At 43.3% G+C, this 19,635-nt stretch overlaps 2 protein-coding genes across 4 annotated transcripts in view; one reads left to right on the top strand and one right to left on the bottom strand.

Moving 5' to 3' along the window:
* The window catches only part of vari (MAGUK p55 subfamily member vari), a 123,244-nt gene that overhangs the window by 43,001 nt on the left and 60,608 nt on the right, over positions 1 to 19,635 (bottom strand). The window lies entirely within an intron of this gene.
* The window catches only part of LOC117602505 (inactive dipeptidyl peptidase 10), a 52,672-nt gene that overhangs the window by 9,238 nt on the left and 23,799 nt on the right, over positions 1 to 19,635 (top strand). Inside the window, exon 1 of one of the 3 annotated variants that reach the window (XM_034320631.2) lies at positions 11,146 to 11,606. The exons of the other annotated variants lie outside the window; for them this stretch is intronic. The gene's annotated coding sequence lies outside the window, so the exon portion shown is untranslated. Of the gene's footprint in view, positions 1 to 11,145; positions 11,607 to 19,635 lie in introns of those variants that run through there. 3 annotated transcript variants of the gene reach the window in all.

Here is a 19,635-nt window from a genome sequence, read left to right as displayed (position 1 = left end):
GTTACCAGGAAAAGAAAATCCTTCGTTGATATTCTTTCTACCGGCCGGGAATAAAGCGTAGCAATCACACCCCCGTGAGAAAAGAAAGAGACACGGACAATAGGAAGAATGGTGTTGCCAGTTTACAAAGGTGTTAATTTCGCGAGTTTACAGTCCTAATTTCAAATGCAACGCGAGAAAACTCGTTTCTCTCTCTGCGCGAATTTTCTTAGCCGCCTTTTTAAACCTGCTTTAAAACCCCCTCGTCAGGGGATGGTGTTTTTATTTTTTTTTTATATTTTCTGTTAAAAATTGACTGAAACACGTGAAGTTCACCCGCTGATGCATATGTATCGAGGCAAACTCATCGGTTTCCCTTTGAAGGTAAGAAGTTTCTTCTTCGCAGCACGGTGGAAGGGTTAATTACGAGGGGTGGCAGCCGGGGGTTAGCTTAATTCCGACCCTTCTCATTTGAATAACAGCCTGGCCGCCGAGTGAATTTTTCGCCGAGGAATTTCACTGTTTCACCACCGTTCGAAGTCGAGTGCTCATCGTCGAGTGAAAAGGTTAATTAGGAGAGGGTGATTTACTCTGACGCCCCCTCGTACCAACGAACCTCGCCAACGTCCACAGGCGCAGCTGCTGAAAACAGTTTTCGCTTTCTTTTTTTTTTTATTATTATTACTTTTTCTCAACCCTCGCGCCTCTAACGAACAAATACAACCTTCATTAACTCGCGTAAGAAATATTGTTTCTGGTTTGATTTTATAAATAATTATTTAACGCGAGAACATAGGAAACTCTTTCTTCTTTTTGGTGGTAAATTTTTTAATCTATGTGTGTCAGGGGGAGATGAATACGTTATATATCCAATCGATTTGCAGTATACGTATAATAAATTCTGTAATTAAACTCCGAGAATATAATAAACTCCGTTTAGACGGCTTTCCGATCGTGTGCTGTCTCGAGGAAGGCTCAAGAACGACTGAAGACGAGGTCGCGCTTTGACACGTCTGCCGGCGCTCGCCGATAATCCGAGTGTTTATCAAAAGGGATTATCTTTCTCTCGAGCGCGGCATCAATTGTAACGGTTTCTCAGGTAGCCTAATGGCCTCGGATAGACTTTGTCTTTTCGTACACGTATTGGCACGCTTCAATTTGAATCTTCAGCATAAAAATGACAAAAGAATTCGTCTTTTTAGCTACCCTCGAGCCACTCACACAGTCATTTACATAATTTACTTGCATCAGGATTTTCAACGTCTAAATGACTTTCTTAGTGTTTCAAATGTAAAACAGTCAGCCATCTTCGTTAGAGTTAAAGAAGCGTGTAATCTTGCGGTGGATTACATGTAAAATTCAGCGTGTTATCCAAGAGAATCTTCGTGGTCCCTCCTATTTTCCAGGAACATTCAAGAGCGTGAAATTAAAGTCTACGAGTTAAGTCAGACACATGGCGAACTAAAAATTCTACGAACACCCATGGAGAACTAAATTTACATTTGAAACTCGAAATATTTCAATATATTGTATAGGGGTGAAGAATTATTTTTTTAGAAAAATAATTTCACTGTATATAATTCAAGCTTTAACCCTTTGAAGATCTCCGTGACTGGTAATAATGATAATTACCCAGGGCTGGCTATCCTGCACCGAATCACTCGAGGCTTAATTAGAGGGAAGGAACGGCTTATTTTGACCCGGTAGCTCTATCAAATAGCTTCGTCAAACTTTGACGGTTCTAAGTTTACGCCCTTTGCATCCCTGCGTTCCGGGGTCAACAGTGGACCGCAAACGTGATATAAACGGGTGGCCAGGCTTTCTGGAAACTTTGCCAGAGAAAACAGCCCCCGGCTGAGGAGGGGGTGACCAACCCCCCGCAGTGGTAACAGGAAGAGACGATTACGGCAGCGGCCGGCGTCCAGCAACCGTTAAACTTTCTTCATCCTGTGATGAACGACTTCTGCGTTTCTCTAATAACACCGTGCAATTTGTTGAAATGCGTTCCTTCGAGAACAGGGTTGTAACACGTAGAGCTTGACGAATTGCTTTCCACGAAATTCCCGTTGATTCGTTACACGATTTAACTTACATCAGTTCCGGTTGAAAAGATAGTTGAATAGTTTCGATCGTGGTCGAAGACAACGGCGCGATTAATCAGGTAGTAGCAGGCAATTGGTAATTAATCAAGTGGAACGGGACAATTCATGACCAGACAAGCGGAAGAGGACAATAATACGATCAGGAAAGGAGAATGAGACAATGGTTAGTCAGACAAGCGTAGCGCGGTGATCCTTCCTCGGTTAAGTGAAACGAGACCGTGCCCTGTCAGACGAGTAGGGTGGAAACGGCATCTCGCGCCCGCTCAAGCGAGTAGAGTAAGACGCAAAGTCAGACGCGGATGCAGTTGGAACAGCCTGCGACGAAGATACTCAATTTCTGAGCACCTATACAAGTTAAACGAGCTTTGATTAACAGGATCGCGTTAGTAGAACCAGCCGGCGCTTCCTGCAGAACGTAAATGACCGTACTTGTAATATTCTACAGCCGAGCTAATAGAAACTAAACGTTTCCACCCTGATTCGTTTCTCTCGAAACGTTTCATTGAAAAATCACGAATGTTCCGGGGCAATTTGTGAAAATGAATTGTAAAAGTGAATACGTTAACGAAGTGCAAGCTATCTCGTGGTCGAGTCAGCGAACGGTGGGTACACGGGGGTCCGATATTAGCCAACATATTTAGAGCTCGCGCGAGTATTCGGCAAACAATTCTCGATCGATCCGCGAACCGCAACCCTCATCTCCGGTTTCGTGTCCGCGCTGAATCCACAGAGGATTGAAATTAACTCGCTGCGCTTGGCAGAAAAGAAAGGCGATAATTCGTGGAAAAATTCCGACCGTTTGCTTCCATAAATCGCAGTTAACTGTTGTTTTAAAAACATTCCTGAGCATTCGCAGGGGTAATATACGAAGCGTTCGAAAGTATATACGATGCGAATGTTGGAGTTTCCATACAAAATAAAAAAAAAAAAAAAAAGAATAAACCCCTTTTGGCTCGCAATTTCCCACAGAGAGGGAGGAAAAAAGAAGGATATACGCAATCGCGCTCGAAATCGGCTTATTCCGACCCCTATAGCTCTTCAGCTTAATCCCACAAAACGCCGAACACCGTGGACACTGGCTAGTAGCGCAAGAATGGTGCCGGGCGGTGTAAGCATCACGCGCGCTTCCACACACGTACGTGTGTGTTAATGCAGAAACGTTGCCGCATTTCCCAGCGATGCTTACGCTCCACCCCCGCGGCTAATGCGGCAACCAACACCACCAGGCCAAGACGAGACGTGTCAACCCGAGGGAATTTAGTATACCAATCCCGCTTCCGCGTTCTTGCTACGCTGCGACGTGCCCGCGTTACTCGATTCGCCCCTGTGTACAATACAGAACACGGTAGGTTCTACATTGTAATATTATTAAATTTAATATAAAGGTATTGAGTAAATTTTCCTAATTAAACCATCTAACGAGGGTGATAAAGGTTTTTTTTCGTACTCGAAATTTACGCGTTCGATGGAAATAATTTGATAGGAAAGAACGTATCGATATGGAAAAAGGTGCTGATCGAAATTGAAGAGAAGGGAGAAAATAAATTCACCGTTTTCCGTACGACTGTAAAATACTGCAACAAAGGGGTTTGCTTCGAACGAAGGCGTACGAAAAATGCTCGATCGCCCCGTTTTCGATGAAACCAACGTGCATCGTCGTTCTCCATGGAACGGATCGGTTGGTTCGAAAATAGCCCCGGCGAAAAAGGGAAGCGGAACCGAAGCGAGGCGAGGCGAGAGAGGAACGGAGGAAAATGAGTGGCCTCGTGACGAGAATTGAAAAGCATACAGGATGAATGGGCAGGGAACTGGCGCCGTCAAAGGGAACAGGTTGCTCTCGTAATTACGTGGAATACTTGAAACCGGAAGAGGACACGGGACCAATTTCAGCATCCCTCACCTTCGCTTGTCCGTTTTCATCGCCTCTCGTGAAGATATCTTCTTTTTTTTTCCTCTCCTCGATATGTTCTCCTATCGAGTAACGGAAATGAGATCGCGATCCAGTCGATTTGAAACGGTCTCACTTTATTTCCGGTTTCCCTTCAACGCGATCGTTTTACGGGTGGAAATTTTTAATTAATCCGAATCTTGAAATTAATTGCTGATGTCAATGTAAAATTTAGAAAATGGAAACAATATGAAATGTAAAATTAAATTAAAATTGGGCCTCTCCGAGGTTGAATTATTAATTGCAAATCTAAGAGGAATACTTTGTGAAAATATTGTCAAGTTATCGAGATATTTCAAGAAAGATTTATGGCGGCCAATGTTGCGAAACGTTTACAATAAACGTGCTCGAGGAACAGCCCGATCAAAGTATAATGTTATCTTTCATCTGGTGGTCAACGAGGGACTCATGGAGGAAACGTCTGAGAAGCTCGTTACACGTGAAAGCAGTTTTCTCCTATCTCGCTCTTCCAGCTCGACCTTCCACGGTGGTAAGCCGAAGGACGTCCTTGCAGGAGGAGTCAGGGACAAATTGACGAGAGGTTTGACGCTTCGATGCGAAGGACAGAAATCCCTACGGGAACGTACAGCTTTCGGCCGGGAGAGTTCCCTGGTCGGGGGATTCTTTGAAATTTTGATGCGACGAAAAATGAATTCCTGGAAAAGTCGGCTGGAAATACTGCCGTCGTCCGATGGAAAACGAACGACCCTATCTGCGGAAATTCGAGTAAATACGAACGTTTCTAAAACATCGTAAAAGGTATTCTCGTTCTCGTTTTCAGGAAATATGAAACCAATTAAATGAAGCGTGGGTCGTTATAAACGAGCTATGTGAAAAGACATATCGAATCAGACGTCTGCCACGAATGATAAGAAAAAAGAAATTGAAAAAGGGCGTTATCCGATGGATATTCACGTTCGACGTGAAGCCACGTACGCTCCTGGGAAAGAAGGATATTCTGCATCTTTAAAATCCTGTGGAGGCTGGAGAAATATAGCCGGCCTACGTTCATACATACGCAAAGAACGATCGCCTAGAAATTCAAGGGAATCGACGAATTCTCTGTAGGCAGGGGACAGAAACCATGGGGGAACGTTTTCAACTACGTGACAGGAGTTCGTGATTTCATCGTAAATTGGATAGGTTCACGAGTTAACTTGTCTTCCTTAGTTTGTATATTTTAAAATAATTACGCAGAGTCTGAAAATAAAATAAAAACAAAAAATGAAAACAATTGTTTATGTTCCTTGAATTCAAACACAACATAGAACTTCCTTTTATCAATCTTGCCAGGGTATAAGGAAAATCATTTGACCATCGTTGTGCAACTCGTAAACCATCGAAAAGCTACCCCTTGCGGTTGAAAAGTGGCATTCGGGCAGTTTGGTAAAACTATATTGGCAATATTGTGTATATATAAAGTGGGGATGGTTTATAGGGAGGTGTTTCAATACTGTGAACTATAAATCACGGTAGACAGAAACGTTCAATAGGGTAGCTGAACCCTAAATAATAATCATGTGAATTTGGGGTGGTTTTCGCTTGTTTAAAACTTGTATTCGACCGAGTCATAAATTTGTACAAGTCTATTACGGTTTTTAACATCGTTTTTCTCAGTTTGTTTGGCCATTTAGAAGTGACTACAAGAAACGATCGTTACCTAATCGTCGACGTTGAACTATTTTAGCGATTCATGCAAATAGGTTAACGTAACACCGTGGAAACGCTTTTCCCAGCTTGGTAATTCCACCGAGGATTCTCCACAATTCACGAAAGACGCGTACCGAGGGGGTTGGCAGAACGATGCCTCCCCCCCTTTTCGCCAAGACGGAAATCTCGATATGCAGATTAGGAGGGTCGAACGCAAGGGTGGCGAGAATTCCGGCCAATCGGAGTGCACAGCCCGATTCCTGCATCCATCTACCAGCTTGGAATATTCAATTGGTAGCCCTCTGTTGGCCGAGTCCCCTTTTCAACCCCCGATTCTATGCCGGACTAAAAGCCACTCTTTCCTTCACCGTTCTTCGTGCCTCGTTTCAAATGCCGAGAGACCATTCAATCCTCCCTACTGTTATCACATCTCCAGAGAAGAATCGTCGCCGAAAATCGCTGGCCATGCTAATTTATGGATATTGCTTCGGCCCAGTTTATTAATAGTACCGGTGGAACAAAACCTGAGTCGAAATATACATACCAGTTGCCCGGAAATTCTAAAAATTATCAGACTTTCCTTCGTAAGTGTTATCGTGTTTACTTTTAAATTTCAATTGAAATTTTCATTTTGACTTGAAGCGTTTCTCTCGAAACTCTTTAATTCGCAGTCGTGTTGAGTTTTCAAACAATCTTTCTAGCCAACTCTGTTCTTCATTTCGAAGTTCAGTGAAAGTTCATACTTCCCCGAAGAATTTCAACAGTTGAAAGTGAATATCGTATAAATGAAACGAAAATTGGAAAATAGCTACGGGTGGTTGATTGTACGCGGAGTTTTATTTTACAAAGATACGAAACTGAATGATAATTGGAAGGAAGAAAGTTTGATGTAATCTTAACGAGTCTCAACTTTCTATCGGTGAATATTTGGAATTTCTAAAAGAATTCGACATTGATTAAAACGCGACGGGATTCATTTCTTTCTTCGAAGCAAATAATAACAGTGATTCGAGGAGGTCGTTTTAATATATGCAAACGACGGAAGTTTCGAGCTTTCAAAAGACTGTTGGGAAGCCGGTTTTTCGACCTTGCCACGAAGATTCATAACGCTGATTACAGAAACTCGCCGTTTCCAGCGGTGAATTTTTATCACCGCGCCTCCCTGATTTACATACATTCCACATTCAGGTGCAACCTCTCTCATTTCCACTTCCCTCTCGCCTTTCATTCGTAACTTCGAACAATCCCTCTTTCGACATTACCATCTTCGAGACCTGCGATCTCTCCCTGGTGGCAGACTCGTTCTCGTTAATGTTGCCAGAACATTAACGCTAATTTTCAACCAGCACCTCATATGTTTCAGTGTATTGTTTTAGCCTTCATTAGAAAGCTGCAGTATCATTTATTTTATACTATACAGTTATTGACCTCTACACAATGATTGACCCTTTTTCTAAAACTTAACTTTTGGACGGCGGACCATAGAGAGAGCCCCTCTCTTATCACAATTCCAAATTAATTCTGTACTTCATATTATTTTCATTTTTGAAATTTTTCACGATCCCTGTAATAATTATTTATATTTTCTAATTTTAAATCAATAAAACTCCGTATTAAATAAAATATTATGGAGTCATTTCATAGTCTACTTGTCTGATTATCTATAGCCCTTCTCTACTTGTCTAGCCGTCCACGGCTCCGACGCGCTCGTCTGACTGTTTATAGACCTATACTACTAGTTTTATCGCATATCGACTATTACACTGATCCGAATCCTAAAGCCATCGGTCTGATCGGTTTTGAAATTTCCAATATATAATCGATCACAATCTTAGGGGTCTATTTTATCTCTACCAACATTCACTAGATAAATAAGACATATTATTCATGGTTAAAAACAAGCTCGCACCAATTGACAGTTTCGTTCGAACGGAAACAGCGCATGTTTCCCGAACGACTGAGAACCGTGTCCCCACTAACGGAATAATAAAACGAAATTGCCGTATCCGAATCAACGGTATCGTAACGAGAAGCATAACTAACAGAAATGAAAATCGACACGTACACCGACGACACTTTTTACCTATTCCCCCATTAATATTCATATCTCGTCGCGTGTTTCGAGTAGATTCTCAAAGCTCGACAGTCCGCAACCAGATGAATATTTAACGAAATACCACTCATCCTCCATTCGATATAACTTTTGCCTCGACCACGTTCCACCCAATCATCCTACCAATCTCTTCCCATTGGCTTTTACTTTTCATCTCCTTCGCATCTCTTTCCATCCACAGAACATCTAGAGCGATAGCGAAACATCTCAGATCGCAGCTGTAACACGAAGAGCGAAACGGCGAACTCAGCGACTCTTTAAAAGTCAGCAGCCAATCGAGGGAAAGAGAAAGAGCGCAGATAAGGTCTGGTCGAGAGGTTAGTCGAAACGAAAAAAGGATTTCCGCTCGCGTCACCAGCGCAGACGACGTTACTCGCTTAATGACCATGAGGATTACCAGCTCGTATCGCGAAACGACTTCTCGTTCCCTTTAACTCCCAGGACCCGGTGACCTCTTCTACACACCATACAGTCGCGAATTACTCGAAGCAACGCTTATCGGTGTACCAGTGTTGCGTTACCGATGGTGGCGAAATGGTAGCCGAGGAAAATGGCAGCTTGCGAAATTAGCGTCTCAGCGGTGCGAGACGCGAAACCATGAGTTACGGCGTCGCGGATGTTGGCCAGGGTCTAGAGTCGCTCGTAAAGGGACGGATTGCTGGCTACAGTCAGCTACGGGTATTGCACGGGGCTTTTACGACGGAGATACTTGGCGCAAGTTGAAACAGGAATGTCCGTTTTACCCGTTTTCCTGCTGGACGGTTCGAATCCCTGTCGCTTTTTCATCCCCTGTCGTTTATAATGGATACGTTAAAAAATATATTTAATTAGTCTTAAATTCTTCACTGTACATTGTTATTTTATATCTTCAATTTTTCATGGTATACTTGGAACATGTTTAATCATTTTCTATTAAACATCCCAACGATCGTAAATCTTCAAACGAAAATTATTACGAGTCCGTGCATAACGGGCTTTAAGTACCATTAAAGCCCTAATGAATCAGGCATCATGACTGAGAAAGTTCACCCTTGGGAAGTTCGTAAATCGAGGGTGACTTTCGGTCGGATAGGCAAACGAGCCACCTGGTGGCTAATTCGACTCGATGATCTTGACGCCGTTTATTGGCAGTGTTTTTCGAAGGAACTCGTTAATGTCGAGAGTCTCGGCATGTCCGGAGGCTCGAAGATGTTTAATTAGCAGATAAACACGGCGTTAAGTGGCGCGGCTTTCCAATTAATCCGATGCTTATCACGATGGAAGGTTTGAAATCGTTACGTGAATTACCCTTCTGGATGGGTCATAAAGATTTTCATTCTATTTACCCTTTTCGGTATTTCTTTGGAACGTATTATTTTCCTAAAAGACGGACGCTTCTGTTGAAATTGAACTTTCTTGTTTTATTATCTTTGCGTGTAATAACATTTTCATTCTCCGTCTGCGGTATCTCCTTTTTACGGCAAGTATTATATTTCAAACTTCACCGTTGCCAAAAACTGTACATGTTTCTTGTTACTATATCCACTAAAAGTAGCATCGCTGGAAGTTCCATTTTTCCTGGTATATTGAAATATCGAAGAGACCACCTTTCCCTCGAACTATTACGTTCTGGCTACGTGCCTGGTGTCGGATTTCTCTCGTCTTTGAGGAATAAAGTAATCAATAACTTTTCGTTACTGTAAATTCCCCTTCTAGATATTGGTATCGCATTAATTCTTTGATAAATTATTTATCTAGCACGAGAACAATATAAACGTTCTTTATGTTTCAAGATTAATGATCATTTTTTTCTTTTCTTTTTTTAATTGCATCGTTAATGAGCGGGTAAAAATAGGAAGGTAAACAAACGCACACCTGTTATACGAGAGCAGGAGATTCACGAGACAGCATGCAACACGAAGGGTCGGGGCTGGCCCTGACCTAGGGGAGAACCGGGACAAGCCCGGGTTTCCATGGGAACCGGGCACCCTCACCTGGAAGACGATTTCCTGCTGCGCCGCATCATCAATGTACACCGGGCATCGATCTTTGACCCGGTGACACCTGGTGCACTTGATTGAATGGTGCATGTCGATCCATTCATCGTTTCTTGATTGAACCAACTCATTGATTTTTTCTTTTTCACTCGTTTCGTGCTTCTATTTCACCCTTAATCATCGTCATCGCGATGCACCGGAATGCACATGACAATTTTCACTGCGACAGACGTAACAGACCTGCGGCTCGTAACACGCTGAGTGTTTCCGTGGTCACCATAACGCCACGTATTTCATCCGGACAAGTAATTAGAGAATGAGACAACACCAGGCGTTCTGAATTCCCATTATTATTCTGGCGTTATTAGATTACCGTCAAAGGTTAACGGCGTGTTTCAATTTAAGATGAAATCGTATATTTTCCGTGTAATTAATTGGAAGGGAAAATATTGCAAGCCAGCATAACAATATTTCGGTCGACTCTATGGATCATTTCCACCCTACCAACCATCCCTCCTCAGTGGAGAGATGAATTATTTGAGGAAACAGCGAGTAGAACAGGAGTATAATTAACTTCAGCATTATCGTCGACCACGAAGCATCCACTCGGCCGTCCTTTCTCTACCGAATTCGCGAATATTAATTAGATAACACGACTTTCCCATCCTTAACGACACGGCAATTAGCATATTAATACGCCGCTTCGGAGCTCGTCTGTTTGCCTCGAGACTATACATACTGCTGACCGATTAAATTCGACGTTGCTGGATAACAAAGGTAAACAAGAAAGAAAATCGAATTTATCGCGACCAGATAAACGTTTTCAAATCCATTCGAGTTACGAAAGAACATTAGAGAACTCGGTTACGTTTCCCAAGCGTTTACGATCCGCGAAGTGTTTGCCTTTTACGATTTCGAACAGTGTGCAAGATTTCACGATAACAGGTTTCTTGATTTCATCTTAATTTTACCTACCGTTGTTTCACTTAAATACCAAACAATCGTTGAAACCGCATTTCCATTCCACTTTCCGCATCATCAAGTTCCATTACATTGCTCGCGATAAATTCGAAGTAAAAAATGGAATTCAAAGAAGCTGCCAGCTTCTCGAGGCTCTCTCAACTGAATAATCACGATATTGGTTTAATTTCGTTCTCGAAATACCGGCTATAAAGGTGCTCGCGACAATTAATAGACCGGCCAAGAAACGTCGAGGCGTATCGTAATAATTCTCCGTCCGTCATGGCTGCTCGCTAATTTCCCTCGGTTCCTTGTGAAATAAGACGACCAAAAGCGTGCTGGTCATAGTTTATCTAAGGAAACGGTGACGAAGAGAAGGGATGAAGGAGAAGAGCAGAATGAGACAGTGGACGGCTGTTTATTCAGTCACGAGCACGGTACGGTCCGCTACGGTTCGAGAGCAAGCAACCGTCGAAACGAAACAGTATTTCCACGGTGGAAAATCGAGGAACGTTGCTTTTAATTCCGCCAGCTCGCTGACGCGGAAAACAATTTTTCTCCCGGGGCTATCGTTACCTATTTTTTTTTTTCTCTCTCTCTCTCTCTTCGCCGTCCTCGTTCGTCTTTATTCGCCCGCACGGCATCCCCTTGTTTTATTTCTCGGCTGCCGTGTCGCGCGTTAAGATCGGGGTGACAGTGAAAAATGTAGCCGCGAGAAACGCGTGTCTCGAGTTTCCATGCGGAGGCGAACCTTCCAATGAGGAATGAAAAGATGCGCCACGACTCTATCCGATGATATCGCTTTTCCGAACATCTATTTTCGATTCAGATGTTCCAGCGGGATCAATTTTTCACTTGAATTTTTCATTGAACCAGAAGTAAGTGATCTCGATCATTTTATTATTATTAATACGAACATATGTTTCTAATTCGATTGTTTCATTTTTCCCCTCTATTCATCTAAAAGCAGTCGAGTTTAGAATAGAACGACAGTCGCGACGGAAATATTGATAGGTCCACGGTGCCAAGAATGTCACGGCTAAACGAGCAGACACGAGCCGAACTACAGAACCGTATTCCGCTGTAATTTTTCCACGTTTCTTTTCTCAATGGAGAAAATACTCGGTCCGCTTTGCTCGCTAACACGTGTCCCTATGTGCCATTCTGACAGAGATAGATCGAGCGTGTATATTTAGAGGAACTCTCGAATTCTCGCCGCAAATCGAAGCGTTTCAAAGAACTCTCAGCTTTCTCACCGATAACAGGTCTACCTGTGGTTTTTGAAATATTCATCTCTCTTCTAATTTTCTCATCGATGCGTACATTTTTAACGCTGAATTAATATACAAGAAACGTTGGACGATCGTGTGGATGGTTTATCTGAATACGCTTTCTCTATCCAAGGTTTTTGTCCAAGTTTTCGCTCGTAAATTACGTTCACCAGTGGAACGAATACGTTGCACGAAGAGCTACGGCTGTAACAGTCGTTATCGAGCCACCACTTGCTGCTGGCCGAAGATAGAACGCGACACATTTGCATAAATACCCGAGGAGCCCTCTTCCTTGCTGGCCTCAGCTAGAACTCGCCAATTACCTCGCGATTCCGTTGGAAATGATCGTTACCGAATCTCAAGTCTATTAATCGAGCTTTGCCACCAACGAATCGTCGATTTACAACGTTTTTGCAAACTTTCATTAGAAAAAAAGAAGACGTCGACCCTTTTTCCGGATAAGAGGAATCCTTGACAAAGGAATGAGCTCGGAGAATTGAATTCAAAATTCAAGGAAAAAGTAATTTGTCGCGAGTTGCAACTCGCTAATTGTGCGCAGCTAAACGGGTAACAAGGATTGAAAAAGCCACGAAACGGAAGCAATTTTCCCGTTCGCCGTAATAAAATCTCCAACTTCGTAGCCCAGTTTCGAGGCCGTTCCATCGTTGTTTCGGGACAAGCGGCACGACGGATTTCACCGTTTCGGAATTTGACTTACGGGTCAGATTTTTCGGAAAGTTCGCGTCGAACGGGGTCGTCGTCGCGAGTCGGTGGAAAACTTGTTCCGCCTGGAAAGCTCGCGATCGCGAAGCGAAACGAAGCGGAGAAAGCAAAGTTCGAGGTGAACGGTGGGAAAAATGAGGCTCCGTCGAAGAGAAATTGAAATTCTCCCGGCTAAAGGAATTTTCAACAAAGATAAAGTTACCATTGAATCGAGCCGTTCAACTACTGGTTACACATCGGAACGTTCCTCCAAAGACCCGGAAATAGATATAGCTGGGATATTAATAGAAGGCACGCGATGGCGAATCTGATCTTGGTTATTAATAACCAATCGCTATGGTAAAACACACGTACGATTAACAAAACATTTCGATTTCTTTATCGCGATGGTAAAACACACGTACGATTAACGAAACATTTCGATTTCTTTTTATTTAAATTATCATCCGAAATGAAATTTATTTTATCCATTTTATTCCTCTTTGATTCAGCAAGGAATTCAAATGTTTCCAATGAAAAATCGCGGCTCTTTTCGTTGCGTGCGTAGAAAACGGGCGGTCATATCGAGCCATGGAACTACCGGTAAAAGGCAGAATTGTCAGCGAGACGAGCCGCAGAAACGGCATTCAAGCCGACAGCCCGTTTGTGTCGTGGCTCGACCAACGCGGAAGAATCGAGCTCTCGAAACAGGGGATGCGAGAGGGCGAACGAGGGGATGAAAGTCGAGTGGAACACATGCTTTCACGCGATATCTCGTCGCTCTGTTTTTGCCGAGAATGCCACGTGGCGAAGAGTGGAAAAAAAGGCGAACGATACAGCCTGGTCTGGTGGAGAATGCGGACTCGAGCTCGCGGTCCGAGCGTGTTTCCATTATTCACCGTGAAATTTCACACTCGTCGCGAGTTTTCGATCCACACTCGCAATTTTCCGCTGTTCCCCGTCAATTTACCAGCGACACGGTTACATGCAGTTTCCTCTTCTCGAAAAGGATTTTCGAGGAAAAAAATTGCACGCTTTGATTCTCTGCTTTTCTGATAATAAAAAGGAAAGAATCGTTTCGATGGACAGACGAAAAGCAGTAGTCGGCTCGTAAACTTTCTAAGGAAATTCCGTGCAACGTTTCGTTGTTGTTGAACGATGAATATCGGCGGGAAATCCACGGGTTATCGCGTTAACTTATTTACGCGACCCATTTTCCGCGTCGATTTCGAACGGTATCGGACAGAAACGGAAGCGCGATTTCCAACAAAATGGGAAAACTTTCAGCGACGTCGAGAGCGGTTGTAACTCGCCGTTAATTTTCTTCCTCTCTCTCTCTCTCTCTCTCTCTTTTCTTTTTTTCCCCGTTCGTCCGTCCTTTCTTTCCCTCTATCTGGCGAGCAAATTTCAACGACGGCGAGCGTTGCCAAGTCCCTGGTCGCGAAACGAACGCCTGCGACGATGTCGGTAAAATAAAAAGTACTTTTCAGTTGGCAACGAATACTCTGGCCACCAGCACCGATCCAGGGAACAGAAACAAATACTTTCGCGGATAAAAACCGGCGCAAAGACCAGCTGAAAATCTCTATTATCGCGGCCGAAGAGCGGCGACGATGAAAGCAATTCCAGCCGAGTATAAACGAGCAACGGAACACCGGTAGAAAAGCGATTTCCTCCAGGTGGAAATTCTCGGCTCGAAATCGCGCGAAGATTGATAAGGTTCGATTACTTGCGGCAATGAAATTATTCAATTATATAAAGAATTGCGCTCAAAATAGAGAAGAATACAATCTTGAAACTGGATAAACCAAGTGTCTCTTCTTTTATTCCATACGTCGAGGAAAAGTCCAGACGATATTCGACGATAGACGAAAGACCCGTCGAACATTTCTGCGATATAAGTATCGCAAGAAGAGGGATCGAAATTCGAAATGGAGGATTACCGGCTTCCTATACGACGCGATCGCTTTCGCCGTTTATCGTTCCACCGTCCCCTTTCCATTCCAATTCCCATCCATTTTTTTCTCCTACCCTCGTTTCCTTTCAACCCCTCTCAACGTTCTCGCAAAAGAGGCAGCACGAAACTCTTCCCATTAAATGCGCCTCGAGGAAATAGTTCTTTGAAAACGAAACGCTTTTGATCGTTTTTCCTTCTTTTATTCTTTTTCCACCGCGATCGGTTGACTCTGCGACGACCAGCGACCATAACGCGTGGGTACTTCATCTTTGGAAGGAACAAAAATCGAGTTCAATTTACATATCGATACGTTCAAGAATGAAATACACATACCAGTGAACAGAATTCGTAAATATGCGAATGGTACATCGTTTAGGAAGCGCGATAGTTGCCGATTGCATAGCGACAGCAAAGTAAAAACGATTTAGTAGGAAGGCTGATGAAATTTCTTTTCGAGCTATCTCTGGCCATCTGCCAGGCAGGAAAAATGAATTATGGTGTTCCAGATAGGCTGACGGTCACGTGTTACCTCGGAATCTCGGTATACACGCGTGCCTTGCAATAAAATGCACCGTCGTCGCGGCATTCGCCGACTTCACTACTTCCTCTCGACACCGAAACGTGAATTGAATTCCCTGAATTCTCGATGTGTAACGAACTGCCGGATTCCTGCGAGTCTGCCTTATTGGCCTCATTGAAATTCGATCGAGAATAAATCTTAGAGAAATTATTCTTTGTTCGAATATACAAATTGAAGTCGGAAATAGCGATCTAGTTCGGGTGATCTAGCAAAGGGGATTTGCTTCAACGTGCGACAGAAGTGTCCCAAGTGCTTCTAAGCACCGATACCTCTTAATTGAAGCGTCGTATCGATGACAAAAGGGATCTCTCGAGCAAGAGGAACTCGAATATCGTCGTATCCGACGTAGATTCGAGCACGGTCGAGCACGTGATTAATTGCTCGATTCCCTCGAAACGCTGACTAAAGGGATGTGCCTAGCAGTCGCGTCAGCCCGCTAGGCTCGAAACCACGATATTAATAACGAAGCCGCGTAAAAAGAGGCATTCGAGGAGAGGCGGATGGCCAACCGGCTGCCTTTTCACCGTCTTTCCTTGTCATCTGTCGAGAAACCGCGTCAGCGATTTTCTATGAACAAGAAAATCTGACACCGATTCTATCCTTAACCTAACGAGAAGATGACTGATTTATCAGATAACTATCAATTTTTTTATTTTTTCACATTTTAATTGAACGTCTCAGAATGATCCCCAGGACTTTGAATGGTTTCAATATCGTTCCAGTATCGACTCTCTATTTCAAACAAAACTGCTCGTCATTTTAAAGAGAAACGCACATATTTCATCTCGGCGACGAAACCTTCCGCAAATTGAAGCTCGACAAAAGCGGAAACGAGTACAGGGGGTGACTTCAGAAAAGAGCTGGGCCAAGGTAAACGTTTCCAAGCCGCGCGATAATTATCCTCGTTTTATTCTCGTCGAGGAACGCAAAGAAAAGGAGAGGAGCGAAGAAGAAAAAAAATATAGAAGGAGGCTAGAGAAGAAAAAAAAGAAATCCTCCGCCGGAAGTCGATTGTCCCACGTCGTCGTCGCAGAAACAAGCAGAGAAGTGGAGCACGTGTGCACGCGACAGAACTGACGCTCGTTGAGAACTCGAGTGCTCCTCACCGCCTACTTGCTCGTTTTACGACGGGAAAGAAGAAGGCGAAGAAAAGATGAACGAGCCGAACTCGAAACGTCGACAAACATAGAGTTCATGCGTGTTCTCTTGGGTTTTACGCGTAACGATCCGCCTTCGAAAGATAACGTTTCGGAAAAAGAGAAACTGTTTCAATATTGTAAATTGAGATTGTTGAAAGAACAATTGTAGAGTGTTCTTAACGTTCAGGTGTTTACGAAACAAATTTCCAACGAGTGGCTTTGAAAAAAGTAGACGCACCGGCGGTGGCTTTGCTTTTAAGAAACAACCAAGAGAAGAAAGAGAAACTCGCCTTGTTAACCGCTTATTTTGAGTAGATTAAATTTCATTGGAAAGTATTAACGAGCGTTTGGAGACTAGTAAATTGTCCTAGCAGTTTCGAATTGGTTTCAAAGGCTCATTAGAAAGTATTAACGAGCGTTTGGAGATTACATTAATGAGCGTTCGGTGTGTCCAGCAATTTCGAATTGCCTTTAAATTTTCAATGAAAATTGTTAATGACCCCTTCAAGATTTACAGGGTGGCTTTATCAATTTCGAATTGAATTAGTACCGATAAAACGTGGAGAATAATTTTTCAAGGAAAATCACCGATACCGTTCGATCGTTTCGATGCGTTTGCCGATATTTTTTAGGACGATTTCGAAAGTGTTCCTCTTTTTTTTCGTCGTACGGTCGGTCACGTTTCAGCGTGGCGCTTAATAAAATGACTACGACGGAATTCAATTATCGGGGATGGCAGGATGGAATGTTCACCGAGGAACGGAATAAAACAGCGCACCAACCCCGGAGCATATTTTTTTTTTTTTAACAAGCTCACCGCGTCGCCAGGCTAAACAAACTTATCGCCATCTATTGTACGCGTTAGCCTTCTTTCACGATGGTGTACGTCTCCATTAGACTCTGTTCTTCATATTTTATCGGGCATCGGGTTTTATCGACGCGTAAAACTTCGTTTCCTTGCCGCTAAAACGCATCACGAGGAATACTCTCGAATACACTTTCCGTCTTTATAAAGGTATCCCCTTTGTACCTTTCAAACGCGCAGAATTTATTGAAAAAAATATCGTGCACGAACGTGTATTTTCTAAACTTATCAAAGATTTCTTTCGAACGAGGATACAATGCATCGCTTCTCCCTCTTAAATAAGAATAAAATCCAGCGGAGCCCGCGTACGCGGAGTGCAAAGCGGAAGCGCATCATAAAATTGCAAAATGAAGTGTACTACAACGTAAACACCAGTCATGTATGGAGTCAGATAAACATCGGTAATCGGAAAGCAAACATTCGACATCAAACGGATACCACGATCCCTTGTGGATTTCTTCTTTAGATACCCAAACGGTGTTCTTATTTCAGATCAAAGTAGTAAAGTTTGCGTATAGTCAGCCGCACGGAAGAATCGTACGAATCTCATCTAAATTTCCAGCGCAAAGCGCGATAAGAAAATTATTTTCACTATTCAGAAAATATTATTTCAAATATAGTAGCTATTTTTTCATTTGTCTGGGTTTTTTTTCTGGAAACCGAAGAGCTGTACTCGTTTCAAGGGAATAAGTGATATAGTTTACGTAAAGTCAGCCGGTCGGAAGAATTCTCTCCGCGTTTCAACAAGCTTTCTCGCGATACAGAAACGTAATGTTTCATCAATTCGTTGGTATATTTGACCTATCCTTTCACGAGCAGAAGCAGCTTCTTCCTTCCATACCTCAAGGGAGCATCCTCGTATGTTTACGCGTTTCTGGCGCGCGAAACCAGGATGGATGCACCGAGGGCGGTGTTACTTCGATTTTCCTCGCTGAAATGGCCTTCTGCCAAAGCAGAGGGATCCATACGCCCTGGCTAACTCGCGCCAGCTCCTCCTCTTTCTGTCTGTTCGACGTCGGACTGGATGGCGGAGGAAAACAGCGTCCCGACGAACGAGCGAACTTCGCCTCGCTTCGCCCGATCGTTAATCTTTCTTTCATCGCGCGGCCCCGTTTATTGGCTTCGTTGTCCCACCGTTGCCTCGACCTCCTCTTGTTTTATCGCATTGCTAGCAGTGACTAGGTGAACATTCTCCAGCTAGGTGAACTCCGACTTCGTCTACATGTTTCTTGTTTCCAGGGAAAACACCTTTTCTACAACCCTTTTTATTATGTAACATTTTTGCTATGAAATGCGTCATTATTGATTATTTGAAAAAATTATCTAAATTGCATATCATATTTTTAAGTTTCCCTAGTGGTCCAGTTTGAAAATGCATGGAATTTTGAATTCGATTTTTCAATTCTGATACAACTGGCATAATTGCAATCGATTAACGAGATCGATGGATAGATGCACTTCAATTTCCCTCGGTCCATCGGATTACACGCGATTCGTCGAATGCACCAGCGAGACCGCAATCGCTTTCGCTTTTCACACTTTCTCGTTAATCACCCAATTATTAGCCTGTAATTTTCATCCCCGTGGCTACGATACATCTCCCGCATCCTCTTGTGGCGTAACTTACAACATCGCACCGGTTAATTTGCACCGATGAACTGTTGCGCATGCTTCGCGTTGCAATATCGTTGACACATCGAACACCTGCTGTCCACTTTGCAACTGCGCCAGTTTCCGAATCGCAAATGAATCGTTGGATAAACGTCTGTCGAAAGTTATACATATATAGATTTCAAACATCAGCGAATTCTTCAAATAAAATCTTGTCTACGAATAACGCGCGTTAAAAAGAAATTCAAGATTTTTGACAGCATAAATAATTCCCATCGTAATCCGAGTTTCATGAAAGCTGTCCCTTCGATCCATCCCTCGGCTAAATTGTTCCACGCCATCGCGGATAAAATTCCACCCCATCTACGTTCATATTCATCGAACAAACGCGGAACTAGGTTCTCGAACAATGCAGGGAAATCCGATCGACGGCGTCGTTCGGTCAAACTAGCCCGAAATTCGTCAAGTCAGCCGCGTTCGACGTTTCCCCTCTTCCATTCAAGTCATTTTTACGGTAACAAATTAATCCGGCGACGGCAGACAGCGATGAATCAAAGAAGAACGAGCGGCGTATCAATTGCTGTCGAGTGAAATCGGAAGCCTTTCAAGATAATTCGGGACAGGAAGTTGTTGACGGACAAACGTCCCAGGTGTCTCACGCATATTTTACTCAACGCGATCATTGAAATTTCTAGTTTTCATTTGAAAATTGTTTCGAGACAGCAACGAGAGCTTCTTATTCCGTTCCGCTCGATTTCCATCTGAATCGGAAGAATGTTTCG

Source organism: Osmia lignaria, chromosome 13 (assembly GCF_051020975.1).
Source record: "Osmia lignaria lignaria isolate PbOS001 chromosome 13, iyOsmLign1, whole genome shotgun sequence".
Classification (NCBI taxonomy): Eukaryota; Metazoa; Arthropoda; class Insecta; order Hymenoptera; family Megachilidae; genus Osmia; species Osmia lignaria.
Note: the sequence above shows the minus strand (reverse complement) of the source record. Positions and strands in the feature narration are given on the sequence as shown.